Source organism: Bos taurus, chromosome 22, assembly GCF_002263795.3.
Source record: "Bos taurus isolate L1 Dominette 01449 registration number 42190680 breed Hereford chromosome 22, ARS-UCD2.0, whole genome shotgun sequence".
NCBI lineage: Eukaryota > Metazoa > Chordata > Mammalia > Artiodactyla > Bovidae > Bos > Bos taurus.
The window spans coordinates 54,289,518-54,312,580 of NC_037349.1; the positions used below are offsets into that span (position 1 = coordinate 54,289,518).

General features: G+C 47.8%; 1 long non-coding RNA gene across 1 annotated transcript; it reads left to right on the top strand.

Moving 5' to 3' along the window:
- The first annotated feature begins 78 nt into the window (after nucleotides 1-78).
- On the top strand, nucleotides 79-12,765 carry LOC132343524 (uncharacterized). The gene is made up of 4 exons (XR_009492406.1): nucleotides 79-368; nucleotides 2,026-2,246; nucleotides 10,138-10,265; nucleotides 12,412-12,765. It is a non-coding gene; the product is annotated as an uncharacterized lncRNA (long non-coding RNA).
- The last annotated feature ends 10,298 nt before the right edge of the window (nucleotides 12,766-23,063 follow it).

The window sequence follows — 23,063 nt, forward strand, 5'->3', positions numbered from 1 at the left end:
CATTGGACAAGGAAATGGCAACCCACTCCAGTGTTCTTGCCTGGAGAATCCCAGGGATGAGGGAGCCTAGTGGGCTGCCGTTTGTGGGGTCGCACAGAGTTGGACATGACTGAAGTGACTTAGCAGCAGCAGCAGCAATACAAAATAAAAAGTTTAAAGTCTGAAAAAAAACCGTAGTTGACACACAATGTTGTATTTGAGATGTATAACCTAATTTCCTGTGAGCGACATAGTTTATAGAGAATGAAAATAAATTTGTTTTCATCACATTTTCCAGGCAATTCCAGGGTGAAACCAGGGTTATGCAAGAGGGCTCTCAGATGTTTTTGTGGTGTGAGACTTGAGTCCAGCCTTTGGTTCAAGGAAAGGTAAGAGTCTGCGTGGGTGGGTCAGTTCCGTGCAAAGCACACGGCCCATTGCTGCAGCCTTAGTGGCTGACTGTGAGAGGGAAGGGCATATGAAAACAGGGAAGCAGAATATCATGTTTTGGTCTCCATGCAGGAGCTCATTTCTTCATGCCTCTGTCATGTGACAAAGGATAGGGTGCTCCACTCACGTCCATTGAGTCGGTGATGCCATCCAACCATCTCATCCTCTGTCATCCCCTTCTCCTGCCCCCAGTCTTTCCCAGCATCAGGGTCTTTTCCAGTGAGGTCTTCGCATCAGGTGGCCAAAGTATTGGAGCTTCAATTTCAGCATCAGTCCTTCCAATGAATATTCAGGGTTGATTTCTAAAGGATTGACTGGTTTGATCTCCTTGCAGTCCAAGGGACTCTCAAGAGCCTTCTCTGACACCACAGTTGAAAAGCATCAATTTTTTGGTGCTTAGCCTTCTTTATGGTCCAACTCTCACATCCGTGCGTGACTCCTGGAAAAACCACAGCTTTGACTAGACAGACTTTTGTTGGCAAAGTGATGTCTCTGCTTTTTAATACACTGTCTAGGTTGGTCATAGCTTTTCTTCCAAGGAGCAAGCATCTTTTAATTTCATGGCTGCAGTCACCATCTGCAGTGATTTTGGAGCCCAAGAAAATGAAGTCTGTTGCTGTTTTCATTTTTTTACCCATCTATTTGCCATGAAGTGATGATGGCATGATCTTTGTTTTTTGAATGTTGAGCTTTAAGCCAGCTTTTTCACTCTCCTTTTTCACCTACATCAAGAGGCTCTCTAGTTCCTCTTCACTTCCTGCCATTAGGGTGGTATCATCTGCATATCTGAAGTTGTTGATATTTCTCCCAGTAATCTTGAATAAAGCATAACTCTCAAATTTTAGGTTGCCTGCATTTTTTTAGTTTACAAGGTGAAAGTGCTGTGCTGATGCCTTCAAAGATGTACTGGTGTGGGGCTTCCCTGGTGGTCCAGGGACTAAGACTCCACACTTTGAATGCGGTGGGCACAGGTTCAATCCCTGGTCAGAGAACTGGATCATACACACCGCAACTAAGTGTGAATGCCAGAACTAAAAACAGAAGATCTCCCGTGCCAAAACTAAGACTGGGCACAGCCATATACATAAAAAAAATTGTTTTTAGTATTAAGTTAAAAAAAAACATGTACAGGTGTGATAATATCACCTGAGAGAGAGACCTAGGAATGGAGGAGGGAGGGGAAGAAACAGTAGGTTCTCATGTAACATTTGCGATTCAGATCAGCAGCTCCGTCCCCATTTCTTCGTGAAATCCCATGCATTTAGAACTGGTATAAACATTTACTTTTCTAGCTCTGGTGGTCCTGCCTAACAAATTCTTTTTTAAAATATAATCTCTTTATTATCGTGCATTTATTTATTTAAAATAGTGGTGCAGTGAAATCTTGGGGTGCATGTGTTTTTTTTTTCAAAATAGGGTTTCCTCCAGATATATACCCTGGAGTGGGACTGCTAGATCATAGGGTAGCCCTATTTTTAGAGTAAAAATTTTTGCAGATTGTTCTCCATGGTGGCTATTACCAGTTTCCATTCCCACCAACAGTGCAGGGCAGTTTCCTCTTCTCCTGCCCCCCTTACCAGGATTTATTTTTCGTAGGTGTGGACCTACTTGCTCCCTGACTTTCTAGATGCTGGTCTCTTCAAAAGGGCTTTGCATCGCAAGCTCCATGGCAGCCCGTCATAGCCCAAGAAGCTCTCTGACACCCCAAAGCAGCTCTGGGCAAACAAGCGCTTGGTAGCTGTGGAAGCAGTGTGGGCCTGAACTTGTCCCAAGTGCTTTGGCAACTCTGAAACCTTCAGTGGAAAAAAGGGGGAAAGGTGAGTGAAGCCAGCCTCTGACCTACTGGCCTGCCCTTCCCCAGGGAGTCCCAGGATGGCCGGAGGCTGAGGAAGGACAGTCAGGAGGGGTGATGATGGACTCCCGGCCCTTCCGTACCTTGCAGGTGGTCAGCGCAGCACAGGGTCAGGTACCCCTGGAGCAGCGTCCAGGGCAGAGTTCCCCCGGCGCAGCTGGCTCTGGGAGCGCAGTGATGTCTACCCTGCCCCCCAGTCAGCTCCCCGTGCTGTGTCAGGTTCAGGACGCACCAGCAGCCCCAGGCTCCTGGAAATCCAGAATGAGGACCTGTGTCCTGGGGCTCCCGCTGCAGTCGTTCCTCCTCCCCCTCCAAAGGAGGCCTGGTTCGGAGCTTCCGGGGGCTGCTTTCCTCATGGGGATCCCCTCTGTGCCCTGCCAGACCCCTGGAACAAACGGTGTGTTTCGGGGAGGGCGCCTGCAGCCTTAAGAGGCACCCAGTCCGCTTTACGGACTGCGAAGCCCTTTCCCCTTGGCTTGAGAGGTTGGATGTGGGTATTTTGGTGAGAGGATAGTTAAAAAAAAAAAAAAAAAAGATCTCTGGGGGCTTCCCAGATGTCTTCATGCAAGCTGGAAGACGCTAGGGGATGACCTGAAGTTCCAGACGGGCAGTGTTCCAACTGGGCAGCGCTTTGAGGTACTTTAAGATCCTTGCGCTGACATTCCGCTCCACCCAGGTGACTTGAGATGTCGGTGGGGCTTCGAAGTCTTTAAATAAACCCCAGGTGCTTGCGATCAGCAGTCAGGCTGCAGACTCCTTGCCAGAGAAGGTGGATGGTGTGCCCCAGAAACAAAACCATATGTATTTTATTGTAAATTTAAGGAATTGGGACTTGAACGTTGAAGCACAGAACCAGGAAAAAGAATTTGGTTCCTGGTGTGACTTTTCACCAGGGTTACGGCTGCCAGGGCGCTGGGGTCTTGTGTAGTGGGTTTGTTTTGGAGGTTCCCCTTTAGTTCCCCAGGGGGAACACAGAGGAGGTCTTCATGTTTACTGGGAGCAGACTGAGGGGTGCTTCGCGGAGAAGGTGCATTTCATCCATTTGGTTTACTTTAACTTTAAAAAGGGGGTTAATTAAAATTTCTCAGTGCGGGAGTGTGTGTGTGTGTGTGTATGTGTGCGAAAGATGATCATGAGTTTGGAAAGGTTGAGTCTCTTGCACTCAGTTAACACTTTGCTGGTTCCACACAGGAGAAGAGCCCTAGCTTACGTTGCCGGTTACTGTGTGAGCGTCATCCACCTGTTTAGTCAGGTTTTGGAGAAATAGTTACGGAAGGCCTAGTCTGTGCCACGCAGACTTTCTGGTGGTTTGGGATTTGCTCTTTAGGTTTTGGAGGTCTGGGCTTTAGAGGTGAGGAGGTCTGTATGTCGGGGAGGGGAGGCGGAGTCTTATTTGGGTGGGGCCGGCGGCTCCTGATAAAGTCATCAGAAATAAAAGCAGCGGGGAGGAAAGTGGTCTGTCCTTAAGCCTCTGCTCAGCGGTGTCTCACCTTGTCACCAAGGAGTGCGGCTGTGTTTGGCTCTGCATCTTGGCTGGCAGGCTCTTTCCTTAGGGGAAGCGTTCCAGGTGTTCCAGTGCGGACTTCACCGTCAGAACCTTTGAGTGGGCACGCTGACGTACTAAAGAAGTAATGGTGAGCTGAAAACCTTTGAAAAAGAATAATGAGTATGACCGAAATATAAATCAGGCAGCCAGAGGCTGCTTTGATGTTGCCATCTGTCCTCGCTGCAGTTTCAGTGGTCTCGGGTGCCCACGGGTAGAAGGATCAGTTGGTTAAACTTCAGTAAGAGGGTCCAGAGATGTGGAGGGGTCTTACTTAGCCTTTCAGGTGTGCTGCTGTTGCGGAAAGGTTGGGGGTCCTGCTGCTCAAAACCAATAAACAGGCCAGGGTGGTGGAAAGGAAAGTTTGCTTTATTTCGGATGCTGGCAACGGGTGGGGGGCAGTGACGGGGGACATCAGCTCCCCACAACGGACAAGCAGTGGGGTAAGAGATTTTTTAGGCTGAGAGAGGCGCTCCATGCAGAAGCGGCATGGTCAGCTCTGTAGGTCGTCTTCAATTGGTCATCTTGTTTTAGGTACAGTTAATCTTCAGTTCCCGGAGAAGGCAATGGCACCCCACTCCAGTATTCTTGCCTGGAAAATCCCATGGATGGAGGAGCCTGGTGGGCTGCCGTCCATGGGGCCTCTAAGAGTCAGACACGACTGAGCGACTTCCCTTTCACTTTTCACTTTCATGCATTGGAGAAGGAAATGGTAGCCTACTCCAGTGTTCTTGCTTGGAGAATCCCAGGGATGGGGGAGCCTGCTGGCTGCCATCTATGGGGTCTCACAGAGTCGGACACGACTGAATCGACTCAGCAGCAGCAGCAGCAGCAATCTTCAGTTCCAGAGTTAGTTTGTTTCTATCTCTTGAAGCCAGTTGTCAGAATGGTGGCTGCATATGTCATGGGTACCATCTGGTCATCACCTAGTTAATTTCTTCCACCTGGTGGGCATTTCCATATCTACAAGACAGCTCACAGGGCATGGCTCAGAATATTGTCTGTTAGCCATTGAGAAGGAACTAAAGGAGCTTGACTATGCGCTTAATGAGTACGTTATTACTGTTTGGTCTCCTTTGACTGTTCTCCTTTGTTTTTGCACGTTCTCACTTCTCTGATAAACGTATTCTTTGCCTAAAGTTTTTCATAGACAAAAGTCAGGCAGAGCACATGTGGGTGAGGGCCCTAGGGTCCTGCTGTTTCACTGTGTCCTCGGCTCGAGGTGTCAGGTGTGGCTGAATAGAGAGGTGAGGGTGTGGCCTCTGTTCGGGGTCTGATCCAATGGCAGAGACCCTTGTCTGTATCTCAGGCCTAAAGGTTCTTGTTTCTCACAGTTGGCTTACTGGCAGCCACAGAGAGATGAGGAGCCTGGTCCCGTCTCGGGAGTCCTAGGGTTCTGCCCCCTCTTGCTCTGCATCCTAAGCGCGTGCGTGAGGACTGTGTGCTGAGCACTGCGTCTGAGGTGGAGCCGTGAGATGGCTTCTGAGGAGCATCCAGTCTGGAGGGAGGGCTGAGAGGTCACAGGACTGACTCAGGATGTGGTTTGGTGGAGCGGAGTCCAGAATGGAGCTGAGGAGCCTGGTCAGACCCGTGGGTTCTTACAGAATGTTGAGTGTAGTGTCCCCTGCTGCACAGGAGGGCCTTGTTGATTAGCTGTTCTATAGATGTGAGTGTGTCTGTGTCAGTCCCAACATCCTCATGTATTGCCACCCCTTCCCTTTCCCCTTTGGTGACCTTGGGAGTGGGATTTCCAGACCCTATGGTAGCTCTAGTCTCCAGGACGTAGTGCTGTGCAAGCGAAAGCACTGGGCAATTGTGGAAGCAGGTTGTGGACTTGGAAGCTCAGTGGAACAAAGGCTTTGGTCAATCTTGGGATCTTCTGGACTTGTCCCATGTGCTTTGGGAATCCAGACATTTGGGGTGCTTTGGCATCTCTGAAACCATGAGACATGTGATGGATAATGGAAAGGAGGGGGGAAGTGAGTGAAGCCAGCCTCTGGCCTGCCCTCCTCCAGGGAGCCCCAGGATGGCTGGAAGTGGACGAAGGGCAGCAGGCAGGGGCAGCGGTGAACTGCTGGCCCCTTCTTTACCCTGCAGGTGCTCGAGGCAGCCAAGGTCAGGTCCTCTGGGAGCAGCTCATGAGGTGGCCAAAGTACTGGAGTTTCAGCTTTAGCATCATTCCTTCCAAAGAAATCCCAGGGCTGATCTCCTTCAGAATGGACTGGTTGGATCTCCTTGCAGTCCAAGGGACTCTCAAGAGTCTTCTCCAACACCACAGTTCAAAAGCATCAATTCTTCGGCATTCAGCCTTCTTCACAGTCCGACTCTCACATCCATACATGACCACAGGAAAAACCATAGCCTTGACTAGACGGACCTTTGTTGGCAAAGTAATGTCTCTGCTTTTGAATATGCTATCTAGGTTGGTCATAACTTCCTTCCAAGGAGTAAGCGTCTTTTAATTTCATGGCTGCAGTCACCATCTGTAGTGATTTTGGAGCCCAGAAAAAGAAAGTCTGACACTGTTTCCACTGTTTCCCCATCTATTTGCCATGAAGTGGTGGGACCGGATGCCATGATCTTCATTTTCTGAATGTTGCGCTTTAAGCCAACTTTTTCACTCTCCACTTTCACTTTCATCAAGAGGCTTTTGAGTTCCTCTTCACTTTCTGCCATAAGGGTGGTGTCATCTGCATATCTGAGGTTATTGAGATTTCTCCCGGCAATCTTGATTCCAGCTTGTGTTTCTTCCAGTCCAGCGTTTCTCATGATATACTCTGCATAGAAGTTACATAAGCAGGGTGACAATATACAGCCTTGACGAACTCCTTTTCCTATTTGGAACCAGTCTGTTGTTCCATGTCCAGTTCTAACTGTTGCTTCCTGACCTGCATACAGATTTCTCAAGAGGAAGATCAGGTGTTCTGGTATTCCCATTTCTTTCAGAATTTTCCACAGTTTATTGTGATCCACACAGTCAAAGGCTTTGGCATAGTCAATAAAGCAGAAATAGATGTTTTTCTGGAACTCTCTTGCTTTTCCCATGATCCAGCAGATGTTGGCAATTTGATCTCTGGTTCCTCTGCCTTTTCTAAAACCAGCTTGAACATTAGGAAGTTCACGGTTCACATATTGCTGAAGCCTGGCTTGGAGAATTTTGAGCATTACTGTACTAGCGTGTGAGATGAGTGCAATTGTGCGGTAGTTTGAGCATTCTTTTGCATTGTCTTTCTTTGGGATTGGAATGAAAACTGACCTTTTCCAGTCCTGTGGCCACTGCTGAGTTTCCCAAATTTGCTGGCATATTGAGTGCAGCACTATCACAGCATCATCTTTCAGGATTTGGAATAGCTCAACTTGGAATTCTGTCACCTCCACTAGCTTTGTTCGTAGTGATGCTTTCTAAGGCCCACTTGACTTCCCATTCCAGGATGTCTGGCTCTAGGTCAGTGATCACACCATCGTGATTATCTGGGTCGTGAAGATCTTTTTTGTACAGTTCTTCTGTGTGTTCTTGCCATCTCTTCTTAATATCTTCTGCTTCTGTTAGGTCCATACCATTTCTGTCCTTTATCAAGCCCATCTTTGCATGAAATGTTCCTTTGGTATCTCTGATTTTCTTGAAGAGATCTCTAGTCTTTCCCATTCTGTTGTTTTCCTCTATTTCTTTGCAATGATTGCTGAAAAAGGCTTTCTTATCTCTTCTTGCTATTCTTTGGAACTCTGCATTCAGATGTTTATATCTTTCCTTTTCTCCTTTGCTTTTCGCGTCTCTTCTTTTCACAGCTATTTGTAAGACCTCCCCAGACAGCCATTTTGCTTTTTTGCATTTCTTTTCCATGGGGATGGTCTTGATCCCTGTCTCCTGTACAATGTCACAAACCTCATTCCATAGCTCATCAGGCACTCTATCTGTCAGATCTAGGCCCTTAAATCTATTTCTCACTTCCACTGTATAATCATAAGTGATTTGATTTAGGTCATACCTGAATGGTCTAGTGGTTTTCCCTACTTTCTTCAATTTAAGTCTGAATTTGGCAATAAGGAGTTCATGGTCTGAGCCACAGTCAGCTCCTGGTCTTGTTTTTGCTGACTGTATAGAGCTTCTCCATCTTTGGCTGCAAAGAATATAATCAGTCTGATTTCGGTGTTGACCATCTGGTGATGTCCATGTTTAGAGTCTTCTCTTGTGTTGTTATAGTTTATATTTTATAACTTATATATAATTATTTATAACTTATATAAAATATATTTTATAACTTAGTGTGCCCGTTGCAAAATATTTGAAAAGTAGACAAATGTGTACAGATCGTTTCCTGTTCCATCAGGATGGTGACCATGACCATCAGGAGACCTTTTCCTCCCAGTAAGCTTCATTTACTCCTGTGCTTTTTCAGCTGGCTTCCTGGGGAGGACAAATTCTCCAGCCCAGCCACAGTTTCTGTCCCCTAAAAATTCTTCCTTCTTAACAGTTTTGAAATTCAGATGTGTTTTGAAATTCATATTTTTAATGTTGCTGTGCCTTGGAAAATTGCAAGGAACAGTTGGAGGCATGTCTTTCAAACACCTGCCATAGAATCAGGAACATGTGGGCTGTCTCTACATGGTTTTTAGAAAACTAGGAAAATTAAAATGAAAAAGTAGTAGTCACAAACCTTTTTTCTACTGTGAAAGTGTTCCTGCTTCATTAAATATGCTTTGAAAAATAGGCTTTTTAACAGCTATGTAATATTCCACCTCAAGGCTGTACTAGTTTGATTACTTAAGGAAAGATTTTTTAGACGTAAAAATTAAATGTAGGAATTAGAATCCTTTGCTACCTCTTGCCTCTGGAGGGGCCCAGGGCGGGTGGCTGTGTTGGTGGGGGGTTCCCACCAGCTCTAGATACTGGATCTAGCTTGTCTAGACTTGGCGAGCAGTCTATGCTCTTGGTTCCCTTAGTTGGAATCACAGATTCAGCATGAGTTACATCGGAATTGGTATTGGCTCACTGCCACCGCTCTGAGGGGAGGGAGTGTAAGTGTTGGATCTGAAGGTCTTGTCAGGTGAGCACCCCGGACTCAAAGTACCCAAAGCATCTTTTTATTTGATGCAGTGATTCAAACACGAATTATATTCCACAATTGAAAAAAAATCCATGGAAACATTAAGTTGAAGATGACATAATTTGTTTGTAAATGAATTAGTGTTTTCTTTTTTTCCTTAAACTGATCTTGTTAAAGGAAAGAATAAGTTCTAGCCCTATTTTTTCATTACAGTTACTAGCAACTTGTATATTTTACTACTGACGACTTTTAAGGTAACTAGAACTTTTAAAAATGTAATACATCTGTAGGTGTCCACCTGGAAGAAGACCTGATTTTGGTTAGGAAAGCAACTTGGAGGAAATGTGTGTAGTACTCTTTCCACACACACACGCACACCTTCCCAGAGTCGGGCGTTGTGCAGATGCGTGTATGGATGGCAGCGTATGTGTAGGAAAAGCTGTGCAGGGTGATGGATTACCTCTTGGGAGTGGGGGTAGAGGAGGGGGCAGTGAAAGGGAGGACACTCAGCTGGTAGTGGTGGGCGCCGCCCTGGCCCTGGAGCCCCAGATGCTGTGAGCACAGCCTGGGTTCAGGTTTCAGTCGTGGTGCTGGAGCTCACCAGCTGCAAGTTACATGACCTCGTTTGGAGCCTCGGTTTCTTTGCAGGATGGGCTAAGAGCAGGATCGCTCCTAAGGTGCTCGTGAGCATTGCACGTTATAATACATCTAAATACTGCTACCACCTAGGAGGGCTGTCCCTGGTGGCTCAGCTGGTAAAGAATCCGCCTGCAATGTGGGAGACCTGGGTTCGATCCCTGGGTTGGGAAGATCCCCTGGAGAAGGAAATGGCAACCCACTCCAGTATTCTTGCCTGAGAATCCCATGGACAGAGGAGCCTGGCAGGCTACAGTCCATGGGGTCGCAAGAGTGGGACATGACTTAGTGACTAAAGCACCACCATCACCACCACCTAGGAAGCGCACAGCGTTAGCTATTACTATTCTGCCTGCAATTCGCGAGACCTGGGTATGATCCCAGGGCTGGAAAGATCCCCTGGAGAAGGGAAAGGCTACCCACTCTGGTATTCTGGGCTGGAGAATTCCATGGACTGTATAGGCCATGGGATCGCAAGGAGTCAGACACGACTGAGAGACTTTCATTTTCATGCATTATAAAGTTTAAGAACAAAGAATCGGACGCAGTGGGGGTTGCCCACTGCACTGGCTGCTCTGGGGGTAACCAGAGTGACCCTGACCCACAGGCATTGTCCCCCTGTCTCCTCCCAGGTTTTCGAGAGGCCGCTGCAGCTGGCCGTGTCTCTAAGGAAGCCCTTGGTGATCCACTGCTGAGATGCGGAGGACGATCTGCTGAAAATCATAAAAAAATGAGTGACTCCAGACTATAAGATTCACAGGTGAGAGCCTAGAACTTCAGCAGGCAAGTGAAGTGAACAGGCTCCTCAAGCTAGGATGTTACTGGGAAGAAGAAGCTGAGCGAGGAGAGCATTGATAATGTCACATCTTTATATAGAATCTTTTCCCAAGATTAACTATCAGCTTGATCCATGCAAAATTTAAGGTATTTGATTCTTTTTAAATCTAAAAAAATGGCAACTTCATTTGGTTTGAGCTGATATGCTAAATCATTGTGATCCCCATCCAATGAAAGTGTGAAAAAGGGAAAGTGTTAGTTGCTCAGTCGTGTCTGACGCTTTGTGACCCTGTGGACTTGTAGCCATGCCGTGAAGCAGGCTGAAATGGGGGCTCGGTTCCCAGAGATGAGAACTGTTGCTCTTGGGAGAGGCTGGCTTCAGGGCACCTGAAAAGAAACTTTGTCTCCTACTTTGAATTGAAAAAACTCATCCTTCCCTCTTTCCCCCCTTGAAGTCCAGGATGTCTCTTCTCTAAATGGTATTTCAGTTCAGTTGCTCAGTTGTGTCCGACTCTTTGCGACCCCATGCACCACAGCGCACCAGGGCTCCCTGTCCATCACCAACTCCCGGAGTTTACCCAAACACATGTCCATCGAGTCCGTGATGCCATCCAAACATCTCATCCTCTGTCGTCCCCCTCTCCTCCCGCCCTCAATCTTTCCCAGCATCAGGGTCTTCTCAAATGAGTCAGCTCTTCACACGAGGTGGCCAAAGTATTGGAGTTTCAGCTTCAGCATCATTCCTTCCAGTGAACACCCAGGACTGATTTCCTTTAGGATGGACTGGTTGGATCTCCTTGCAGTCCAAGGGACTCTCAAGAGTTCTCCAACACCACAGTTCAAAAGCATCAATTCTTCCACACTCAGCTTTCTTTATGGTCCAACTCTTACATCCATACATGACCACTGGGAAAACCATAGCCTTGACTAGATGGACCTTTGTTGACAAAGTAATGTCTCTGCTTTTTAATTTGCTATCTAGGTTGGTCATAATTTTCCTTCCAAGGAGCAAGCATCTTTTAATTTCATGGCTGCAGTCACCATCTGTAGTGATTTTGGAGCCCCCCAAAATAACATCAGCCACTGTTTCCACATCTATTTGCCATGAAGTGATGGGACCGGGTGCCATGATCTTCATTTTTTGAATGTTGAGCTTTAAGCCAACTTTTTCACTCTCCTCTCTCACTTTCATCAAGAGGCTTTTGAGTTCCTCTTCACTTTCTGCCGTAAGGGTGGTGTCATCTGTATATCTGAGGTTATTGACACTTCTCCCAGCAATCTTGATTCCAGCTTGTGCTTCATCCAGCCCAGCATTCACATGGTGTGCTCACATATGAGTTAAATAAGCAGGGTGACAATGTACAAAATGGTGCTTAGGGGTCTTTAGTTTGGTAAAGTCACCGACCCCCGCATCGTGTGCCTGTTTTAGGTGTGGGCTGGGCTTGGGGAGGAGGGGCCCCGGAGGAGCTGTGAGAGACGGTCAGCTGGTCCCTGTCCCAAGGACGTGGGGCTGATGTGGACACTGGGTGCTCTGGGAGCCAGAGGAGGGGCCCTTAGCTGTGGCTGGCTACAGTAAGGTCAGGAGTGATGCCCAATTGGTGCTTTCAGGAGGGGTGAGAATGGGTTAACTGAGGAAACAGGGAGTCTGGATCTCAGGCCGGGTCATGACAGGTGGCTGAAGCGGGTGGGGCTGTCCGGTCACTAGACGCCTGCCTCCAGGGTCCCTGGGCCGGGAAAGTGTTGCCTCTGACCGGAGCCTCCATCAGAGACACGAGGCGTGGGCACTCAGCCCTTGTGGGCTGACGTGTGTTGTACTAAGAGTGCAGACGGGTCAGTTCAGAGAAGAGAATTCACCTGTAGGCCAGCCCCCCGTGTTCAGCTTTATTTCCTTCTCGTTCACTTGACCACGTGGACATAGTGTTTCCCTGCTGTCGTGATCCCGAGGGACTCGGGTCGTCCACTCTGCCCCTGACTGCGTGGACTAAGAGTCCGTCCCTGGGATGCGGTCTTTCTGTGTCTGACAGTTTACCCACCGGCAGTCCCATAAGCGAGGTGACGGGTCTGGAGGAAGTTGGGGCTCTGCAGAGCGGGTTAGGAGGGAGCCCCAATCTGGAAGTGTCCTTCTGCAGGCACTGCTTCACCAGCACTACCGGGTCGTCAAGCCGCTCCTGGAGCTCTTTCCCAACATGTCTGTGGGCTTCACGGCCATCCTGACCTGCTCCTCTGCCAGCGAGAGCCGGCAGGCTGTGAGAGAGGTCCCGCTGGAGAGGATCGTCATGGAAAGTGACGCCCCCCATTTCCTGCCATGATAGGTAGGGCCGTCTTCAGGCTGAGCTGAGGCTCTGAGGGGAGAGGGTGGGAGGCGGGCGGTCACCACGCGGGGCCGGCAGGACCCGGGCCACAGTACCTTTCCAGGTGCCCCGCCCCCACACCTTGGCTGTGTAGACGCCGCCTCTGTGTTGCTTTTCAGAATCAGAGTCTGGGGGACCGAGAAACTGAAGCATAGCTACTCTGTTCCAGGCGGTGCAGAGCCCCACCCTATAGAGGGTCGACCAGGGAAGCGTGGGACCTGCTCACTGGTGCTCCCATGACTGGACTCTCTGCACCTGCAGACAGGGGCGTCTACACAGTGTCAGAGAGGCCCTGCTGGGGGAGGACCGGGGAGGGGGTCGGACGTGATGGTCATGCCCGGAAGGTGGAGCGGTGTCCTGAAGGCTTGGTGTCTTCCAGGTTCTCAGGAGCGTCTGCCAGTGCGCCCACCCCGGCCTGGCTTTGGCCACAGTTCGAGAGATCGCCAGGGTCAAGGTCCTGTCACTCAGCCACACCCTGGCCACCCTCCGCGAGAACGCCTGCCGCCTCTACAGCCTCTAAGCCCAGACGTGCCATCAGGAGTCTCCCAGAAAAGGTGACGAAGGTCACGTTGCTAGGTTTTAAAATCCAAGACAAAGTGGCTGGGGCTCGACGTTTGAAATGGAGAGTGTGTAAACAGAGGGTGAGCAGCGAGCCCGGGGTGTCTTGAGTGACCTCGAGGCTGACCCTTGTCCCCATCTCTTCCCCGACCAGCGGCCTGACGAGAGGAAGGCCGTGTGAGCTAGGCCTGCGTGTCCCCCTCGAGGGTGTGTGAGAGCTCCCCGGACGGGGTGCTTCCTGAGACCTCGGTGGGCGCTCCCCTTCAGGCTGGCAGGGGTGGGGGGCGGGCAAGGGGTGCTTGCGGGGCTCCAGGGCCCTGGAAGAAGAGGGGAGGATGTGAGGATGTGGCGAGCTCGCCCGCCAGCGGTGTCTCTGCAGCTGGTGGTGTGAGTGGTCTGTGGATAAAGTCACAGCCCTTCTCAGCTAAGCGTGTGGGGGCGTGTAGCGTGGTTCCTGGTTTCTCCACTCTAAACACACCTCCCCGGTGGAACTCTCCTTTGGGGGACATTTGCCGGAGACCACTCAGGCGGAGAAGGAGCCCCTCATTTCCCTGGATGACCCTTCGGTCCGATCCTCAGTGTTACCATGTCAGCTCCCAGTCAGCACTGGCAAAAGGACCTCAGCCACTGGCCTCACTGGTTCCACTGCCGTCGATTCAGTGGGGCCAACGGGCGCTCATCATCCAGGGCACGTCCTGGCCGAGGGAGCTCCCGACAGACTGGGGGACCTGAGGAAAGCCTGCTTGAGCAAGAGGACCTCAGGGAAGGTGCTCCTACTCACAGATCCCCCAGGACTGCAGCCTACCAGGGAAAACCAACCGGGCCTGCGTGCCAGGATGAAGAGTGAGGCTCCAGTGGAGGTCTCTGCGCCCCTGCAGGCTTCCCGCAGAGTAAAGCTCACGAGGCTGCACACTTGTGTCTCCGGGTTTAGGCTCCTCGTTCCTGTTACACAGTGCACATGACCTGTGAGTGTGAAAGCTGGTTGGTGTTGGTTCTGATCTAGTTTTTGTGTGGCTGACTGGGTTGTTTTTGCTGTGCTGCCGGAATGCCTCTGTGTCTCTGCCCCCTCGCCCCCTTTGACCACCACTTTCTGAAGATAAAGTGATGGACCCATGGCCTCCACGTTTGTGCATCTTACTCAGGGTGTTACCAGTGGTTTGGTCATCGACTAGCTCAAGAATCCAAAGGTCTGGAGGCATTCTTGAATATGTATGTGCCTTAGCACAGTAAACAAGCATTCCTGGTCCCTTCTTCAAAGTTCTGCTGCTGGACTTACCTAGTGGCCCAGTGGCTAAGACTCCATGTTCCTGTTGCAGGAGGCCCGGGTTCGATCCTTGGTCGGGGATCTAAGGTCCCACATGCTGCAGAGCAGCTAAGCCCACGGGCCACAACTCCTGAGCCCATGTGCTGGAACTACTGAAGCCCGCGTGCTTTGGAGTGTGCTCGCCACGTCTGAGGAGAGTCTGTGCAGTGCAGCGAAAGATCCTGCTTGATGTGATGAAGATACCATGCGTTGCAACGAGACCCAGAGCAGCCAAATAAATAAATTTTATTTTAAAAAGAAAGTTCTGCTGCCTTTGAGCATTAACTCTCAATTTACTGCCTGGGAACACCCAGATATACTTGTGCTTCTTGGCCGTGAGAAATAGATACTTTCTTTGTTCCAGAACGGTGCAATAGGAGGAAAAAAAATTGAGGGCCCAAGGGTGTCGTTGATGACTCAGTTGTTCTGTGGGCTTTGGACTGTGAGCTCTGATGCTTCTGGGCAAACTGACTGCAGGCCCTGAAACAGAACTTCCTCCCGTCTGCCAGTGCTGCCCTGAGGTACCCTTGGACACGAGTGCTCAAGCCAGAAGTGAACGTGCCAGAGGGAGGCTCTGTTCCAGGAACAGCGAACACATTTGAAATCTGTGGCGGCCTCCTCTCGGACGCACAGCCGTTGGTTTCTGTATTTCCAGGACGTTCTTCACTCAGTCACAGCCAGACACACGGCAGCTGCATCCACCTGACGCAGCGCCAGCCTCTGTGTCTCGGGAAATCTGCTCTCGGCCTTTCTGAGGTTTCACATCCTTCTCTCTGTGTTAAGTTTGGGACCAACAGTAATCACGCTCTACTGCAAGCTCTTAGTAATGCAGGCATTTTGGTCTTTGTTTTGTTTTCAGTTAATTTATTTTTTTATTGAAGGATAATTGCTTTACAGAATTTTGTTGTTTTGTGTCAAACCTCAACATGAATCAGCCATAAGTATACATATATCCCCTCCCTTTTGAACCTCCCATCTCCCTCCCCATCCCAGCCCTCTAGGTTGATCAGATCAGATCAGATCAGTCGCTCAGTCATGTCCGACTCTGCGACCCCATGAATCGCAGCACGCCAGGCCTCCCTGTCCATCACCAACTCCCAGAGTTCACTCAGACTCACGTCTATCGAGTCAGTGATGCCATCCAGCCATCTCATCCTCTGTCGTCCCCTTCTCCTCCTGCCCCCAATCCCTCCCAGCATCAGAGTCTTTTCCAATGAGTCAACTCTTCGCATGAGGTGGCCAAAGTACTGGAGTTTTAGCTTTAGCATCATTCCTTCCAAAGAAATCCCAGGGCTGATCTCCTTCAGAATGGACTGGTTGGATCTCCTTGCAGTCCAAGGGACTCTCAAGAGTCTTCTCCAACACCACAGTTCAAAAGCATCAATTCTTCGGCACTCAGCCTTCTTCACAGTCCAACCCTCACATCCATACATGACCACAGGAAAAACCATAGCCTTGACTAGACGAACCTTTGTTGGCAAAGTAATGTCTCTGCTTTTGAATATGCTATCTAGGTTGGTCATAACTTTCCTTCCAAGGAGTAAGCGTCTTTTAATTTCATGGCTGCAGTCACCATCTGTAGTGATTTTGGAGCCCAGAAAAATAAAGTCTGACACTGTTTCCACTGTTTCCCCATCGATTTCCCATGAAGTGGTGGGACCGGATGCCATGATCTTCATTTTCTGAATGTTGCGCTTTAAGCCAACTTTTTCACTCTGCACTTTCACTTTCATCAAGAGGCTTTTGAGTTCCTCTTCACTTTCTGCCATAAGGGTGGTGTCATCTGCATATCTGAGGTTATTGATATTTCTCCCGGCAGTCTTGATTCCAGCTTGTGTTTCTTCCAGTCCAGCGTTTCTCATGATGTACTCTGCATATAAGTTAAATAAACAAGGTGACAATATACAGCCTTGACGAACTCCTTTTCCTATTTGGAACCAGTCTGTTGTTCCATGTCCAGTTCTAACTGTTGCTTCCTGACCTGCATACAAATTTCTCAAGAGGCAGATCAGGTGGTCTGGTATTCCCATCCCTTTCAGAATTTTCCACAGTTTATTGTGATCCACACAGTCAAAGGCTTTGGCATAGTCAGTAAAGCAGAAATAGATGTTTTTCTGGAACTCTCTTGCTTTTTCTATGGTCCAGCGCTTGTTAGCAATTTGATCTCTGGTTCCTCTGCCTTGAGCTCCTATTTGAGTTTCCAGAGCCATACAGCAAATTCCCGTTGGCAATCTATTTTACATATGGTGATGTAAGTTTCCATGTTACTCTTTCCATACATCTCACCCTCTCCTCCCCTCTCCCCATGCCCATAAGTCTATTCTCTGTGTCTGTTTCTCCATTGCTGCCCTGCAAATAAATTCTTCAGTACCATTTTTCTAGATTCTGAATATAGGCGTTAGAATACAATATTTATCTTTTTCTTTCTGACTTACTTCACTCTTTATAGTAGGTTCTAGGTTCATCCACCTCATTAGAATGTGTTCCTTTTCATGGCTGAGTAATACTGTATTTGTGTGTATGTACCACAACTTCTATATCCATTCATCTGTCAGTGGATATCTGGGTTGCTTCCGTGTTCTAGCTGTTGTAAGTAGTGCTGCAGTGAGCAGTGGGATACATGTGTCTTTTTCAGTTTTGGTTTCCTCAGGGTATGTGCCTAGGAGTGGGATTGCTGGGTCATATGGTGGTTTTATTCCTAGTGTTTTAAGGAATATCTATACTGTCTTCCATAGTGGCTGTATCAATTTACATTCCCACCAACAGTGCAAGAGCGTTCCCTTTTCTCCACACCCTCTCCAGCATTTATTGTTTGTAGACTTCTTGATCATGGCCATTTGGACCGGTGTGAGGTGATATCTCATTGTGGTTTTGATTTGCGTTTCTCATAATGAGCAATGTTGAGCATCTTTTCATGTGTTTGTTAGCCATCTGTATATCTTCTTTGGAGAAATGTCTGTTTAGGTCTTTTCCCCACTTTTTGATTGGGTTGTTTGTTTTTCTGGTATTGAGTTGTATGAGCTGCTTGTATATTTCAGAAAGTAATCCTTTGTCAGTTGTTTCATTTGCTATTATTTTCTCCAGACAACATTCTGAGGGTTGTCTTTTCAGCTTGCTTAGTGTTTCCTTTGCTGAGCAAAAGCTTTTCAGTTTAGTCAGGTCCCACTTGATTACTTTTGTTTTTATTTCCGTTTCTCTAGGAGGATCTTGCTTTGATTTATGTCGTCGAGTGTTCTGTCTATGTTTTCCTCTATGTTTTATAGTTTCTGGTCTTACATTTAGGTGTTTAGTCCAATTTGAATTTATCTTTGTATATGGTATTAGGAAGTGTCCAGATTTCATTCATTTACATGTAGCTGTCCAGTTTTCCCAGCACCATTTATCAAAGAGGCTGTCTTTGCCCCATTGTATATTCTTGCCTCCTTTGTCAAAAATAAGGTACCCATAGGTGCATGGGTTTATTTCTGGGCTTTCTATCTTGTTCCATTGGTCTATATTTCTGTTTTTGTGCCAGTACCATACTGTCTTGATGACTGTAGCTTTGTAGTATAATCTGAAGTCAGGAAGGTTGATTCCTCCAGCTCCATTCTTCTTTCTCAAGACTACTTTGGCTATTCGGGGTCTTCTGTGTTTCCATATGAATTGTGAAATTTTCTGTTCAAATTCTGTGAAAAATGCCTTTGGTAATTTGATAGGGATTGCATTGGATCTGTATATTGCATTTGGTAGTATAGTCATTTTCACAATATTGATTCTTCCTGCCCAGGAACATGCAATGTCTCTCCATCTGTTTATGTTGTCTTTGATTTCTTTCATTAGTGTTTTATAATTTTCTGTGTACAGTTCTTTCATCTCCTTATGTAAGTTTATTCCTAGATATTCAATTCTTTTTTTGTTGCAATGGTGAATGGGATTGACTCCTTAATTTCTCTTTCTGATTTTTCATTGTTAGTATATAGAAATGCAAGTGATTTCTGTGTTTTGATTTTGTATCGTGCAACTTTGCTAAATTCACTGATTAGCTCTAGTAATTTTCTGATACTATCTTTAGGGTTTTCTATGTACAGTTTCATGTCATCTGCAAACAGTGAGAGCTTTCCTTCTTTTCCGATCTGGATTCCTTTTATTTCTTTTTCTTCTCTGATTGCTGTAGCTTGGACTTCCAGAACTATGTTGAATAATAGTGGTGAAAGTGGACACCCTTGTCTTGTTCCTGATCTTAGTGGGGATGCTTTCAGTTTTTCACCATTGAGAATAATGTTTGCTGTAGGCTTATCATATATGGCCTTTACTATTTGAGGTAGGTTCCTTCTATGCCCATTTTTTGAAGACTTTTAATCATAAATGGGTGCTGAATTTTGTCAAAGGCTTTTTCTACATCTATTGAGATTATCATATGGTTTTTATGTTTCAATTTGTTAATATGGTTTATCACATTGATTTATTTGTGTATATTGAAGAATCCTTGCTTCCCTGGAATAAACCCCGCTTGATCATGGTGTATGAGCTTTTTTGTGTGTTGCTGAATCCTGTTTGCTAGAATTTTGTTGAGGATTTTTGCATCTATGTTCATCAGTGACATTGGCTTGTAGTTTTCTTTTTGTGTGTTGTCTCTGTCTGGTTTTGGTATCAGGATGACAGTGGCCTCATAGAATGAGCTTGGAAGTGTTCCTTCCTCTGCAGTTTTTTGAAAGAGTTTTAGAAGGATAGTTATTAGCTCTTCTCTAAATGTTTGATAGAATTCTCCTGTGAAGCCATCTGGTCCTGGGCTTTTGCTTTTGGGGAGATTTTTGATCATAGCTTCAATTTCAGTGCTTGTAATTGGGTTGTTCATAATTTCTATTTCTCCTTGGTTCAGTCTTGGAAGAGTGAACTTTTTAAAGAATCTGTTCATTTCCTCCAGATTATCCATTTTATTGCCATATAGTTGTTCATAATAGTCTCATAATCCTTTGTATTTCTGCATTGTCTGTCGTAACCTCTCCTTTTTCATTTCTAATTTTGCTGATTTGATTCTTCTCTCTCTTTTTTTTTTTTGTGATGAGTCTGGCTAAAGGTTTGTCAATTTTGTTTATCTCCTCAAAGAACCAGCTTTTAGTTTTATTAATCTTTATCATTGTTTCCTTCATTTCTTTTTCAATTATTTCTGCTCTGCACTTTATGATTTCTTTCCTTCTACCAATTTTGGGGTTCTTTTTGTTATTCTTTTTCCAGTTGTTTTAGGTGTAAAGTTAGGTTGTCTGCTCGATGTTTTTCTTGTTTCTTGAGGTAGGATTGTATTGTTATAAACTTCCCTCTTAGACCTGCTTTTGCTGCATTTCACAGGTTTTGAGTTGTTGTGTTTTCATTGTCATTTGTTTCTAGAAATTTTTTGATTTCCCTTTTAATTTCTTCAATAACCTGTTGGTTATTTAGAAACGTGTTGTTTAATCTCCATGTGTTTGTGTTTTTTTTTTCAGTTTTTTTCTTGTAATTGATATCTAGTCTCATAGCTTTGTGGTCAGAGAAGATGCTTGATACGATTTCAGTTTTCTTAAATTTACTGATGTTTGATTTGTGACCCAAGATGTGGTCTGTCCTGGAGAATGTTCCATGTGTACTTAAGAAGAAGGTGTATTCTTCTGCATTTGGATGGAATGTCCTGAAGATGTCAAGCGTTTTCATTTTTGCATCAGTGATTTCTGTTAGATCTGGGCCAGTGTCCACTGAAGTGTGCGATGCTTGAGTGAAGTTTCCAAGACGGCAGGAGAGCCGTTGGTCTGTAGCCAGGCAGGCTCCTTGCTTGCTGTCCACGCTCATCTGTCAACACCGTGTGGACGTGGATTCAGACCAGAGGGCGGTAACTAAGCTTGGGTCTCTCCTGTTGTGTCTGTTCACCATCGTGAGAGAATTTCTGACACCCCGTCAGCGTGCAAGAGGTTAAGTTTATGTGCTATTATGCTAATGTACCTGGTGTATTAGTTATAAAACACAAAAGTTTGGGTTTTTTAAAGTCTTTTTTTAAAGGAGGTTGTTTTCTCCTATGTGGCAAATACCTTGCTCAGCCTGGGGATAAGTTCACCAGCTTCAGAGCACCGGAGTTGGTGTCGAGGAGGGACGTGTGCAGGAGCAGGTGTGAGCAGGCTGACGTGGGACCAGGCTAGAAATGCTGTGTATTCTCAAGTGTGTTCCCTGTGATCAGTTTTTCTGCCAGTTATTGACTTGAAATTGTCCTCAGCCCACCCCAAGCTGACCCCATGTATTGTGAAGGAAAATGAGAAATAGAAACAAAAGGAACCCCTGGGACCTCAGGCAGCAGGGTCAGGCAGTGATGTTGGTCACCGAGTGTGCAGCTGAGTGTGCCAGTGTGGCCTGAGCCTGTAGCTCTGGGTGAGTCAGAAACTTGTTTGCTCTGTGGCCTTGGGAAGTCGCTTAATGCCTCTAGACTTCAGTTTTCTCCCTCATAAGTGGTTTTTTTGTGTGAAAATAACTTAAAGTACACTAAATTCATGTAAGCAGTAAGTGAAAGTGTTGGTCGTTCAGTCGTGTCTGACTCTGCAAGTGAGTCATGTCTGACTCTTTGTGACCTGAGACTGTAGCCGCCAGGCTCCTTTATCTACGGGATTCTCCAGGCAAGAATACCGGAGTGGGCAGCCATTCCCTTCTCTAGGGGATCTTCTCCAACCCAGGGGTCGAACCTGGGTCTCCTGCATTGCAGGCAGATTCTTTACCATCCGAGCGCCAGGGCTGCCCAGGAAGAATGCAGCAAACGCGGCCGTTAAGACAGTGTGCGGGTGTCCCACCGGGAGATGCTTGGATCATTCTTGACAGTGGCCAGTGGGGGTGGCGTTGCACGTGGGGAGAGCCTGCACAGGTCAGCGTCGTGGGTGGATCCGGCAGCTGGTGTTCACGTTCAAGCCTGAAGCCTGTAGCTTTCCAGCCCACCATGCTGCCTGGGCCGGTGAGAGCGCCCAGGGCAGAGTAGGTGCTTATCATCTGTGTGTGGGGTGAATGACCTGGGCGAGTGGGAGAGAAGGCTGGTGTGGCCCTTGAGGAAGGAGTAAGGCCTTGTCTCTGAGGAGGGGGCAGCCGGTGACCAGCGTTCCCTGGGGCCTGACACCCGTCCTCCCCTGAGCCCCATCTGGCTGCTTGTCCATCAGGTCAGGAGTGGGTTTCTTGGGCCCTTTGAACATGTTCAGGACTTAGGTCCTCCTCTGGGTGTTGAGAAGAGGGCGGTGGGCTAGGGTGGCACCCCTGCTCAACTTTGGAGCTGGGATGTGACTCAGCTCCAGGCCCGCATGTTGGTCTCTGAATCAGAGCGAGGGGCTGGAGGCTCCAGCTTCCTCCCTGCCTCCCCCAACCCAAGCCGTTCACCTGCTTTCCAGTACCTTAGATTCCTCCTGTGGGGACAAAGCTTTTCAAACTGTGATCACCACTTGGATGCAGATGCTTTCATAAGCAAGGGCTCGTTGAGCTGTTACTGGGCGGTCAGATCGTCAGTGTGGGGTGCTCTGAGAGATGGAGAAGTATGTGTGTTGCCCGCCCGATGGACAGGCCTGGCGTTGACATCAGAGCTGAGGCTTAGAGGGCTGGGGGGCGGGGGGAGGTGAATCAGAGAGGAGGCAGGACAGCTGTTTCCCGTGCGCTCAGTTTTGTTGAGGTCCACTGGCCAGGCCTGCATTTTCTTGTCACAGGAGAGTCGACACTTGCTCCAAGCCAGGTGGGGGACTGGGCTCTGCTCGTGAATAGGACCCTGTGGCCTCTAAACCACTTTATATGCACCTGGGGGTCTTGTTAGAAAGCAGATCCTTACCTGTCCTGGGGTGGGGGCGGGGCCCCAGACTGTTTCTAAGAGGCTTTCTGACACAGTGATGTTCCTCAGACCACAAGTGGCTCTTCGCTGAGGGATGATGGGATGGGTTCTGGGTGCCCACCAAGTGTGATCAGTGGTTAGTGCTTTGTCTTGAGTGCCTGGGGGGTTCCCTGGTGGTGCTAGTGGTAAAGAACTCACCTGCCAATGCAGAAGATGTAAGAGAGGCGGGTTCAATCCCTGGGTCGGGAAGATCCCGTGGAGTCAGGCATGGCAACCTACTCTAGTATTCTTGCCTGGAGTAAGTACAGTCCATAGGGTTGCAGTGAGTCAGACAAGACTGAAGTGACTTAGCATGCACACATGCTTGATTGCCGGGTGGGCAGAGCTTCACTGGAGAAGGTACTTGGCTCCTAGAGGGAGTTCTCTGTGACCAAGGTTTTTCCCAAGTGTGGCTGTGGCCCTGGCTCCACAGAGGGGTGTCCTGCATGTTGGTGATGGGTGTGCATGTCAGGTGGGTGGCTGGGTGGTGCTCCTCCCCCGTGATTGCCCACCCATCGCCACCGGCTCTTGAGTCAGCTCACATGTTTGCACCGAAGTGCAAGTGAGTGCTAAGTGACATCCCTTCCATGAAGACTGGGTCTTCGCTGGAATTAAGTTGTGTGCTTAACGATCAAGGCTCATTCAGCCCTGAGCTGGGGTCACAAGTGTGTTTGGACATCAACTTCATGTCCCAGATCAACAAAGGGACCAAGGCAGTGGTCAGTCTCAGCCACAGGA